Genomic DNA, 13,478 nt, shown 5'->3' on the forward strand with positions numbered 1-13,478 from the left:
ATTACATTTTCAGTTTTGTAGGCTGATATTGGGTTATTCAGGATTTTTATATCTTCTTGATTCAGCTTTGGTAATTCATAAGTATTTAGGAACCTGTCTATTTCTTCTGTGTTTTTCATCCTATGAGAGTAAGAATTTTCAAAGTAGGTAATGATGGTCTTCTGAATATCTATGGGATCTGTAGTGATTTCATCATTTACATTCTTTATTTCATGTATTTCAGTTTTTTCTTTGCTCTTTTTGATAAGGTTGGCTAGAGGTTTATCAATTTTATTTATTTTTTCAAAGAATCAACTCTTTGATTCATTAATTCTTTGTATTTTTTTTAGTTTCAATTGCATTAATTTCTGCTCTGATCTTTATAATTTCCTTCCTTCTTCCATCTTTGGGTTTGACTTGCTCTTCTTTTTCTAGAAGTTTGAGGTGCTGCATAAGATTTTTTATTTGTGTTCATTGTGTTTTCCTGATGTGGGAATCTACTGGTATAAATTTCCCTCTGAGGACTGCTTTCAGAATGTCCCATGTTCCAGTAGGTTGTATCTGCATTTTTGTTTGATTGTAAATATTGTTTAATTTCTTGTTTAATTTCATCAGGATCCCTTGGTTGTTCAGGAGGATGTTATTTAATTTCCATGTATTTATGTAATTTTTGCAATTTTTTTATAATTAATTTCCAGTTTCATTGCATTATGGTCTGATAATATGAGACACTTTCAATTCCTTTGCATTTAGTTAAACATGTTCTATGTGCTAGTAGGTGGTCTATTTTACAGAATGTCCTATGCACAGTTGAGAAGAATGTGTATTGTAATGTTATTGGTGGAATACTCTGTAAAAGTCTACTAAGTCCATTTGTTCACACCTTTGGTTTAGTTCTGTTATTTGCTTGCTCATTTTTTGTCTAATTCTCTAGCTCTTTGTGACAATGGGGTGTTATACTCTCCTGTTACAATTGTTATTACTTATTTAATTTTTCATGTGTGTTAATATTTACCTTACATAGTTGGGTGCGCCTACATTTGGAGCATACATTTATGATGGTTAGCTCTTCCTCTTGCAGTTTTCCCTTAACAAGAATGTAGTGGTCTTCTTTATCTGTTTTAAGCATTGTTGGTTTGAAGTTTGCATTATCTGAAACAGAATAGCTACTCCTGCTTTTTTTCTGGGATCCTGTTTCATGGAATATTTTTTCTTCTCATCCTTTGACTTTCAGTCTATGAATTTCCTTTTGAGTTAAATGCTTTTCTTGTACACAGAATATTGTTGGATTTTGTTTCTTGATCCACTCTGCCAGTGTGTTTCTTTTGATTGGTGAATCAAGACCATTTACATTAATGGTTATTATTGATATGTATTGACTTAGTTTTGCCATATTATTTTGCCACTATTGGTTCTGTACTTTCCCTGTCTGCTTAGTTGTTTACATTACTTGGTAGTTCTTTTCTATTGTTGGTCTTTAAATTTTGGGCCTTTTTATTTCTTTGTAGAATATCTTTCAGTACTTTGTAGGATTGGTTTGGTGGTCATGAATTTCTTCAGTTGATCTTTGTCATTGAAGTATCTTATTTCTCCATCAATTTTGATGGATAGCTTTGCAGGGTACAGCAATCTGGGTTGGAAGTTGTTTTCTTTAAGGACCTGAAATACTTCAGTTCAAGCTCTTCTTGACTTGATGATTTGTGCTGAGAAGTCTGTCGTGCTCAATGGGCTTTCCTTCATAGGTGATCTGTTTCTTTTCTCTAACAGCTTTTAATATCCTGTTCTTTTGCTGAATGTCTGGGATCTTGATTTTTATGTGTGTGGGTGTAGATTTATTTTGGTTATGGCTAATCGGAGTTCTATATGCCTCACTTATGTGTTTGTCAGGTTCTTCTCCCATGTTTGAGAAATTTTCTGCTATTACTTCTGCAAATAATCTTTTTATGTCATTCATGTTGCCTCCTGTGGGAAGTGTTTGGAAAGTTTTGGAGATGTTTCCTGAAAGAGTAGAGCTGGAGTGCCTTCATCTGTTCTGTTTGGGAGATTCTGGTCAGAGTTCAGAAGACCAGAAGACTGATAAAAATTCTGTCTGTAAAGACAGGGTTCAGAAGGTTTCTGCTGGAAAGAAGGACTACATTGGTTGTTGGACTCCAGATGATGTGCTTAGTATTTGGCAGAATCCTCACATTGGTTCTCTAAACTGTTGTGTGAGGGCTGTTATGGTTGAAAAGGCCAAATGGAAGCCATTAGAGTTACCTTGCCTGGCAAAATAGTAAACCAAAAGCAGTATCACATTCCTGGAGGGATTCCATAGATTAGCGCCACCATCAAGGACTTGATGATGGAGGGGTGATGGTCCCCACAACATCTCCTTTGAATTCTTCCACTTGACCTGTACAAAAAACAGATGGGTCTTGGAGAAAGACAGTAGATTACCATAAACTGAATCAAGTGGTGACTCCTACCAGATGTGGTTTCCTTGCTTGAGCTAATTAGCACATCTCCTGGTACTTGGTATACAGCTATTGACTTGGCAAATGCCTTCTTCTCCATACCTCTCCATAAGAACCATCAGAAACAATTTGCTTTCAGCTGCCAAGGCCAGCAACATACCTTCACCATCTTACCCCAGGGGTATATTAATTTGCCAGCCTTGTGTCACAACTTAGTTCATAAGGATCCTGATCATTTTTCTCTCCCACAAGATATCACACTGGTCCATTACATTGATGATGTTATACTGATTGGGCCCAGTGAGCAGGAAGTAGCAGCTAGTCTGGATTTATTAGTACAGCATTTGAGAGCCAGGGGATGGGATACAAATCCAACAAAAATTCAAAGTCCATTCACCAAATGGTGAAGTTTCTAGGAGTCCAGTGGTGTGGAGAATGTAGACATTCCTTCTAAGGTAAAAGATAAGTTGTTGAATCTGGCTTCCCCTACAACCAAAAAAGAGGCACAGTGCCTATGGCCAAGAGAGAGGAAAGCTTGGCTACTGCTCCAGGTGGCAGCAGATGGCATCATCCACGTGGTGCTGGTTTTAGGTGCATAGAAAATTCAAGAGTTCTGAGGTTAAGGGCTGGGGATATAGCTCAGTGGCATAAGCACCTGCCGGGCAAGTACAAGGTCCTGAGTTTGATTCCTGATACTCAGAAAAAAAGAGTTCTGAGGTTAAAGAGGCTTCCACACAGATTTCAGAAGAAGGCCTGGGAAGCCAGGCAGTGTGCCCCTGAGAAGGCAATGTGTGAAGCTGTGAGTGAGAAACAAAAGGTGCAGTGGAGACTTCAGAAGTTTGGAAAAGCCAGGACCATGGATCATCTGAGGAAAGCTGCAAGGAGGAAGAAAAGTGGGCCTAAGAGAGAAGTCATGGAAGCTATAACCACCTTTGGAGCTCACAATGTGTCACAGTTGCTTCAGATGCTGGATGTGGAATTACAGGATATAATGTTAGCCCTGCTCAATTTTGGACTTGCATTGATCCCAAAACTCTGTATTCTCCTGTTTGTACCATTTGGAATGGTAATGTTTATTTTGTGTCATTGAATGTTGGAAGTGTTTAACTTTTCATTTGTACGGGGGCTTGTAACTAAACAGTTTGCCTTACCTCTTGGAGGAGACTTGGGACTTGGACTTTTCAGCAATTCTGAAACTGTTAGGATTCTGGCAACTCTTGCAGATGGACTAAATGCCTTTTGCATAAAGGGATGTGCATGAGTCTTTAGGGGGTGAAGTGTTATGGTTCTAATGTCTTTATATATGGAAACTGATTTAAAGAAATGTGTCTGATTACCAAGTTGAGAAAGGGTGGATTGTTGTGGTTGATACATTGTGTCAACTTGGGGAGTCTAGAGGTCTGGCTAAGTGCCTCAGCAGGGAGCCAGGATGCTTACTTTGTATACATCCTGCACCTGTGAAAGAGGAGGGAATGGAGATTATGTGAGTGCTACATGCCCCCTGGGGTGGGAGTACCCTGTTTACAATGTAAAGGAGGGAAAGAGGCTGCTTGCCACCATTCTGCCCCTTTGCTCTTGTTGTTTTTGCTGTGTTCTGTTGCCATGAACGTTTACCCTCTGCCATGTGCCACTCTGTCTCAGATCCAGCCAAGTGTAGATTGAAACCTCCACAAGCTGTAAGCTAAATAAACCTTTCCTTCCTTAATTTTGGATGTTGGATATTTTGTCTCAGCAATGAGAGAAAAGTAACTAAGATAGCCTTCCTCCAGGTGCTTGCTCTTCAGACAGTGAAAAATGATACCTACAAAGAGCAGTGGGGAATAAACCAGCTATGGTTTATTAGACAGAGCAATGAAAAGCTCTCACTAGCCAGGAGGAATTCCAAGGCAGGACACCACAGGGGTGTCTGAATCTAGGGATGCAATTGCAGCTTTTAGCAGGTGTGCAAATATGAAGGTATGCCGTCAAGGCTGCTGCAAGGCGTCTGTCATCAGGAAGGCAGATTGTATTAGTCCTTTGTCCTTTGTGCCTGAATTATGCCTTTGTCCCCTGCGCTCCAATTTCCCAAGGCTTATCTCAGTTTGCTCAGCCCCTTGCCCTTTGTTCCTGAGCTCTAATTTCCTGAGGTTTATCCTCATTTACTCAGGCCTTTATCCTTATCTGCTTATCATCCCTCTATCTCCTGAGAATTTTTATTGTCAAGCAAAATTGTGCATGTATACGTAATTGCATTTATAAATCTTTAATTTTATTGACTCAAAATTTTGATAATTTCAAAGGTTTTCCCTATACCACAACCAAAAATGGACCATATTCATGTTTTATTATAAAATTTGCATGACTTCCTTCTTCAACTTTTAGATTTCTGATGCAGTTGAAGTTTCCTTTTATGTGTAGCATGACTTAGTGTTAGAATTTATTTTTCCCAAATGGCTAAACAGTTGTCACAGCATAATTATTATAAAAGTCCTCATTGCCCCAAATGATTTGAGATGCCATCTCTAACATACATTGGTTTCTATAGGTACTTGCACATGTTTTTCATCTGTCCTATTCCACTTGTCTGTCTACTATGTTTTTAATTTTATAGGCTTTATAACATACTTTAATTTGGTAAAACTATTTCTCTTTGTTTTTATTTGTTTGTTTTGGTGTTTTCCTGGACTTGCATATTTATTTTTCTACTTGAACTTTACTAAACTCTTGCTGAATTCCATAGAACTTTGGTTGGTATTTTATTGAGATAATGTCAATTGTGTTTTAATTTAGGGATGTTGGATCTTTATGGTGCTGAGTAATCTTATACAAGAACACACTGCTTAAAAACATTTTTATTATAGCGAAAGCAAAGATTATTATATAACATTAACTCATGAAACACACATTTAACATGTCAAGTATCATGTTGGTAACTGGAAATCTGGTGGTGATAGTTTTAGATTTTTATATAACATAGGTAAATAAAAGCACATATGTGTCTGTATTAAAGTTAAAATATACCATCAAAGTGACTAGGACTCTTGGTCTGTTTTGGATGTTAATTTGATGAAGCTTTAGTAGACTTCTATTTTATGCTCACACTTTCTTAAACTACCTTCTCTGCATTGACAAAGCTTGTTTTGAAAATGACAGAGCTGGCCTCTTTGATTTTCTTGAGTGGCAACAGAACCACCTGGCATTACATGGACCAAGGGTGTTCATAATGGCATCATAATTACTAGTTTAATTCAGCCAACAAAGTGCCTTGGGTGAACTGAGCTATATTCCTTGCCTGTGTCTCTACTCCACTAGCTGAACTTTGATGGAGAAAAACAGTGCAGAAAAGTCTGGTGCCAATACACATCCTTAGATCTCAGCCTCAAATAGACCCTCAACCCTCTCTTGCCAAGCCATTATGTTTCTTTGATCAGCTTGCAGTCTCTCTTCCTCAAAGACTACTTCGAACTCTTTTCACTCTCTTAAACTTCCCTCTGAACAGATGTCCCCCTCCTCTTACTACCGAGAGAACGTAGGGGTCACAGTGTGGGAATTCCCTCCACTTCCCCCAACTAACCTCATGCAAGAACCTGAATGTCCACTTGTGATCTCCTTGTTCTAGTATGTTACAGTGAAGGACATATTTTTCTTCTTTTCATCTAAGATCAACTCCTCTATCTGCCATCTGGCCTTCTTATCTTCTTTCTGTTTTCTTTTATTTCAAGCTTAAGCTATGAAGGGTCTATTCTTTCTTTTCTATCTTTGGCTTCTGTCCCTACTCTTTCCTTTTGCAAAACATGTAAACCTGCTAGACCTTCAAAGCAAAACAACAAAATCTTTTTACTTTTTAGTGACAGCTATCTTTCTTTTCTCTCCTTCACAGCCTAATTTCTCAAGATCTTGACCTTTTTCAGAGACATTGAGACAAATCCTACATGTACAAGCATGACGGCATTGAGAAGAGGGAGAGCTTGATGAAACCTGGGGAAAACTGCAGACCCCTAGTTGAACCTGGCTTTGGGGCTAGGCTTAATCCCAGGGCCTAACTAATACCGGTGTGACTGCCTGTGTCTTGGTGAACTGTGCAGTTTAAATAGTATGGCCTTAGTGTGAATCTGAAATTGGTTTGTTCAAAAATCTGAAATAATAATATTTACCTCAAAGCATGGTTTTGCAATTCGCTTCTTTTTTGGGGGTACTGGAAATCAAACTCAGGACCTTGCACTGACAGGCAAGTGCTGTGCCACTGAGCTTTATGGCCGGCTAAAGAATGGTTTTGAAATTAAAAAGCCAAATGTAAATAAAGCTATGTGGCATGATAAATGTCTAATGCTACCTATCATTATTTTTGTGATTGTAATTATGTTGTCAAATGGGCAGGCTTACTCCACCAAACATGAAAACATGCACAATCAAAAGGCAAATAAATATGGAGTGATACAATTATCTTTCATCTTTAAGTTGGACTAGTGTTTCAGCCATGGTATCTATTCATTCATTTCTTCATTCATTCATAAAGAAACTTTTGTATGCATTCTGGGAGACTGAATCAAGAGGACCACAAGTTCAGGCCCAGGAGCGTCACTCAGTCACTTCAGTCACTTAGTAACTTAGTGAGACCCTGTCTCAAAAATTAAAAAAAAAATTTAAAAAGGGATGGAGATGTTGCTGAATGAGAAAGCCCTGAGTTTAATTCCCATTGCTGCAAAATAAAAAATAAAAACAAACCATGACTAGGGATCAGAAACTTTGCTGTGCATTAGGGATACAAGATGAAAACAGAGGCTTTTTTCTCAGCAACCTCATAGTCTTAGGATAGTCCAGGCATAAACAGGCAATTATAATGCAGTATGGTAAGCGCGGTGACTGACAGCACAGAGTACTTTGGGAGTTCAAAGGGGGAAGCACACAGCTTGGTGTGAGATGCATCAAAGAAGTCTTTACTGTTGAGATGAAATTGGAGCTGATTCTTAAAAAGAGTAGGTGTTAGCAGAAGTAGAGGAAAGGCATACAAAGGAAAGCTTTGAAGCTCCTCTTCCCACATAGTTTAATTCAAAGGCACTGGCTGTGCATGCTTTATTTAGTCAAAAAAAATTATAGTCCTAAAAAGTTACTCTGTGGCTCTGTAATACATTTCTAATCTTTATAAATTACTCAGCCTCCACTGAGCATGGTGGTGCATGCTTGTAATCCCAGCACTTGGGAGACTGAGGTGGGACGATTGTTGTGAGTTCGAGGACAGCCTCAGGTGCATGGTGAATTCAAGGCCAGCCTGAACTACATAGTGAGACTTTGTCTCAAAAAAAAAATTGCTCAGCCTCAGGTAATCTGTTATAGGAGCATGAAGTGGGGTAAGACATACTTATGTAAAACCATTATCCCATTTATGTCAGTACAAAACTCATTGACCTATTTAAATGCTGTGTAAGGGACAAAGTATTCCATGATAATACAAAAGTGAGGCAAAGCTTTCTTCAGTGGGGGTGGAACACAGCAGCAGCTGCTATAGGCTCAGTGACACGTACTGTGGTGGTGGGAAGCCCATTGAGGGCTGCTACCAGTGAGGAAACTGCCTGGGCGTTGTCATCAGAGCCCAGGATTTTGATCCTGGGCTCTGATCATGCAAGAAGTTCATTGTCAGCTAATAAGAATGACTAATCTGTTCGGGATGTGCTCAACTTAAAAACAAGAAGATTACATAAATTTTCCATGTATTCACTGATAAAATTTATGTGAACTAAAATGCTCCTGTTGTCATGATTGGTTTACAGTATTTGGTACTATAGGCTTAGTAGTGCCTAGAGATCTGAAATCAGAACAAAGGAATTAACAGGAATGAGCAGCTCTCTGGTTCAGACAAGGAGCCAAGGAACATGGACTTAACTTCCCGTTGTGATTCTCTGAAATGTCTACGTGATTTAAGAGGTTTCCAAATTCTTATTGTGGTGGTTATTGAAAGATGAGATCAAAATCAAGGTGGGTGTCAGGCTGAGAGGCATCTAATGAGAAAACTTCTTTGGAAAAGATAAACAGTATGGACTGAGGCAGCCAAGGTTATGTTAATCACCTGGGGAAAGAAATGAATGTAACTGCCAAGAGATAGTTCTTCTCAAGGCTGAGAAGGTAACAACTCTGAAACTTTAAGAGCCAAACTTTATCAATACAAATTCAAAATATTGTGCATATTATTGATGTGTATAAAATAATTACATTTATATACATAAGGAAAGGGATGGAAGCTCGTATAAAATATCAATACTTTTTTTTCTTAAGCAGCTAGACATTCCTTATTTATCTTATTTTTGCAATGCTGGTGTTTGAACTCAGGGCGTTGTGCATGCTAAGCTGGCACTCTACCACTAAGCTATGCCCCAGCCCTCCTTTTAAATTTTCCTGTTGTATCTATGATTTCAAAATTTGCATAATAAAGATGTGCTACTTATGTGATTATAAAGATGTGCTACTTATGTAATAAAGAATTATAAAGGTAGAAAAAATTAACATAAAAGGAAAAAAGGGTGTTTTCCACATTCACTGGAATAACTTGATAATGTAGTTCACAGGCTGTTGGACAAGAACAAGTTAAGACTGGGACAGAGCTGATAGGGGGACTATATAAGGAACTACAGGAAGGCCTACAGTGCTGTACAAAGAGGAATTTATTTGTTAATTTGGACGAAAGATAAGAAGGTGCTATTTTTCATGAAAGAGTTTTAAATACCCCTCCTGCACTAAATGCCACAGTCAGCACTGAAAGTATTTATCTCACATAAAGAATTCACACTGGAAACTTTTAGGAAAACTTAGTATGTCCTAGACTGGTGATGGCGAACCTTTTACAGCTTTCAGTGAAAACAAACAGCTGGCTGTGGCACATGTGCCACAGGTTCGCCATCCCTATCTTAGGCTATCCAGCAAGTGCAGTATCCTCAACTTACACAAGATCAACTACACGTAGATCATAGTGCAATTAAATCAGCACTGAGGACAAAAATGCACTTAAATTTTCTTTCAAACATTTCAAAGTAAAACAGCCTACACATTGAAATATCTCATAGATGATAAATGCTTAAAACTCAGCGATCTAAAAATATTACTTCTTACAAGTTGTGAGATGGAGCAAGTCATTGTTCGTGTTTGTTGCCCCCAGGGTAGTTGTACGGAGGGTATTGCAAGTGTGACAGGCATTTTACCTATGCATGAAATGGGGTCCAGTATTTATGACTTTGTTAGATTAATAATGAATTTGCAAAGACCAGTTACTGACATTAGTTTCAGGTTTGGGTCAGAAGTTGTATGACAATTATGTGATTTGTAGTTTTTCTTAGTGGTCAGAGTGGGATAAGTGAATCATTTCCTAGGATTCACTTGTAGGGAACTTAAAAGTTGACATGGTTTAAGTGTTTTTGGTCCCTCCAAAACTTGTGTTGAACTTTAATCACTAATGTAACCGTACTGGGAGGAGTCCATCCTTATGAACGGATTAATACTACTATAACAGTGGTTTGTGTGCACTGTAAAAGGGATTTCTTCTGCTCTTCTGCTATGTGAGGAGCAGAATTTCTCCACTCCAGAGGATATAGCATTCAGGGCACCATCCTAGACGCAGAGACTGCATTAGCAGACACCAAAATCTGCCTTGATTTTTGTTTACTCAGTCTCCAGAACTATGTGAAATAAATTTCTTTTTTCTTTCTTTCTTTCTTTCTTTCTTTCTTTCTTTCTTTCTTTCTTTCTTTCTTTCTTTCTTTCTTTCTTTCTCTCTTTCTTTCCTTCTTTCTTTTTTTATTTTAAAGAGTGAAAGAAGGACAACAAAGCAGTAGGGGGATACACGGAATTACAGACAAAGTGGTAGGACATTATCGTGATTGTTATTTTACCTAGTGGTATCTTCAAGATAGTTTCTCAGGAAAACAAATGGACAAATAATAGTGAGTTACTGACAGAAATGGCAGGAAATTATCAATGGTTGTTGTACTGTACCTGGGTTTCTCTAAAGTGGTCTCTAGGGAAAACAAATAGAGCTATACTTGAGTGATCAATCAAATAATCATTGACTATTCTCAATGGTTGTTGTTGCAAACACATAGTAACAAACATACATCCATTTACGAAATAGCCTAGGAACAATACAAACATTACAGAGTTATGGACAGATTGGTAGGAAATCATCAATGGCTGCTGCAGTTCATGTTGGCATCCTCAGAGTGGTTTCTCAGGAAAACAAAGATATACAAAAAGTCCAACAAGTAGTTACAGTCCAAAGGTTGTGAAAAATATTGGGTTACCTCATCAGTGACTCCCCTCACTAAGGCTGGAAGGAAGGCCAGGACTGAAAAGAAGGACCGAGAGACCAGCACCAGTGTCCAGGAACAGGCGTCCACTTTTTCCTCTATACTCATGATTTCGGGGGCTCCTCCTTTTCCACAAAGGCGGTTCCACAGAATCTGAATATTGGGCACCCCTGTAATCCATGAAGTCTCGGTGCAGACCTCTCTGGAGCTCCACTCGCTCCTCCACCACAGCCTGCACAGTTAGGGGAAGAATGGCCTTCAGGGGGTCTCCCCGGGTGTTGAGCAAGGTCCTCCTGGTTTCCAGCTCCCGAATGGCTCTCGTGTCCCCAGTCAGCCCGACCTCTGAGTCGTCGGGCGTCAGTGCTCTCGTGTTCTCCGAGTCCTTGTTCATCAGCTGCTCCTCTGCTGACTGCTGGCTCCAGACCTTTCTGGCTTTCAAGGGCAGGGCCAAGAGAGCCCCACCGTGTGGCATGTTTTCCCAGAGGTTTCTCCCTGTTGGGATGGTTCACGCATGTCTCCGGGCGGGCCTATTTTGTCGGTGCTTCTTTGTGGCCTGGCGGTTCTCGACCGCTTGGCGTCGGCAGATCCGAGGGCAGGCCCTCATCTCCCCGCCGCTTCCCGGGTGCTTGCTGTCTGCCTTTCTGGGCGCCTGTGTGGCAGGGTCTGCGCTCCAGGCCCGTGAGGGCCAGCGAGCCCCAGCGGCGGGGGTCTCTTTCTTTCTTTTATGTCTTTTTGAGACATGGTCTGCTGTGCAGTTCAGGCTGGCCTTGAACTTACAGCAATCTTCCTGCCTCGGCCTCCTGAGTGCTGGAATTACAGGCATGCACCACCATGCTCAGTGGAGGTTGAGTAATTTATAAAGATTAGAAATATATTACAGAGGCAAGCGTATTGGCATATGCCTGTAATCCCAGCACTTGGGAGACTGAGGTGGGAGGATTGTTGTGAGTTCGAGGTCAGCCTCAGGTACATGGTGAGTTCAAGGCCAGCCTGAACTACATCGTGAGACTTCGTCTCAAAAAAAAAATTACTCAGCCTCAGGTAATCTGTTATAGGAGCATGAAGTGGGGTAAGACATACTTATGTAAAACCATTATCCCATTTATGTCAATGCAAAACCTTAGAGTTCTGTTTGACTTTTCCCACTTGCTCATACTCCACTTATAATCAGTTACTAAATTCTGTCTTTCTGCTGTTTAGATTTTCAAATCCACACTGTTGCCATCGTTGGTACATGTTGTCTCATGCCTCTACACCTGCAGTCTCCTAATTGATGCCTAAAATGAGAACAGGCTTTTCATCTCAGCATATTTTATTTGATCCTTTATGCTGTCATCAGATTTACTCTCTGAAATGACAGGCTTCAATGTGTAATTCCCCTACACTGTAACATTTTACAATGTTACAAAGCCAAATCCATGAATCCGGAATCAAGGCCTTCCACATTTGACTCCAGGTTTCCCTTGTATTTTCTATCACTCTGCGCCTCTGTTCGTTCCTTCTCAGCTCCAAACCTGCTCCTTCCTGGGTCCTCCTCATCTCTGTGATTGGTAGCTCCTTGCATCCAGTTGCTGAGGTGAAGCACCTTAGAGCTGGCCTTGGCATCTTTCATCTTCATGTCTGAAGTGTCAGTCAGTCCTTTTCAATCTGCCTTCAAAACACCTGGCATCTGACCATTGTTGCCATGGTAGGCAAAATCACAGCAGCATGTAACTGGTTACGGTGAGTCCTTCCTCAGTGGTGTTACACTTTCTCCTCTTGTCTCCCAGGTACCATCAAGAAAAGGAAAGATTAAAAAAAGTAAGAAAAGAAAAGATCTTCTTTTTAAAACTTTCCAGGGGTGTGGTGTGCTTTCTCTGTGATAGACATAGCACAAATTGTTTTGAGGTCACAGTGGGTGGGCCCTAACGCATGTCTTTTGTTTTGTTTTGTTTTTTGGTGGTACCAGGAATCAAACTCATGACCTTGTGCTTACAAGGCAGGCACTGTGCCACTGAGCTATATCCCCTGCCCCCCACGTGTTTTCTTCTATACATGAGCACTACAGGTTATTTGATGGTACATGGCCTGCACATATAAAAACAACCCTTCAGCGGTTGGTGGTCCAAGATAAGTGTCCAGTGAATGGTTCCTACCAATAAGTTCCCCTGGAGGTCTGAGGAGGAAGAAATCTGCACTGGTTTGGAGAGGCCCATGGAAGAAGTAGAATCTGCTGAGTACAAGAGAGGTCACTCACATTTAGCTAGGAGGGAAGAAGGAAGGAAGGCATAGGAACACAACAAACTAGCTCAAACCAAAAGGGCATACACTGGAGGTGAAAGAGGAGGATGTCCCATCTTGGTTCCCAGTTGGCCAGCATGCCCCAGTTCATCACCAGACTATGCATGCACCAGCTCCTCTGTAATGCTTTGTGATGGCAGTAGGTTCCAAACAATGCCCTCCATAAGCCTTAGGCATGAAATCAGACAAATATTCAACAGCAGACTAGAACCTCTGCAGTAACAAGTCAGGTTTGATTGCCTGGGCACTGTGGTCCTCTCATTATGCAACTCTCAAGGAAATCCTTCCCTCTTTCCATAGACCCTGGCAAGCTGAAGATGAATCTTCTCAGTGAGAAAGCTGTTAGAATAGGGTTCTAACTTTTGGCAGTTATTAGCTTAGACGTGACCTGACTCTCCTTCCTCAGTTACTCTCCATCCCGTCCAACTTGCCTCTTCTTTTATTCAAGTCCCTTGAGAGAAAATACTTTCACATCATATTGATGCTGCCTTCCCAA

The sequence above is a fragment of the Chinchilla lanigera genome, unplaced genomic scaffold, assembly GCF_000276665.1.
Source record: "Chinchilla lanigera isolate Chin_1 unplaced genomic scaffold, ChiLan1.0 scaffold00012, whole genome shotgun sequence".
Classification (NCBI taxonomy): domain Eukaryota; kingdom Metazoa; phylum Chordata; class Mammalia; order Rodentia; family Chinchillidae; genus Chinchilla; species Chinchilla lanigera.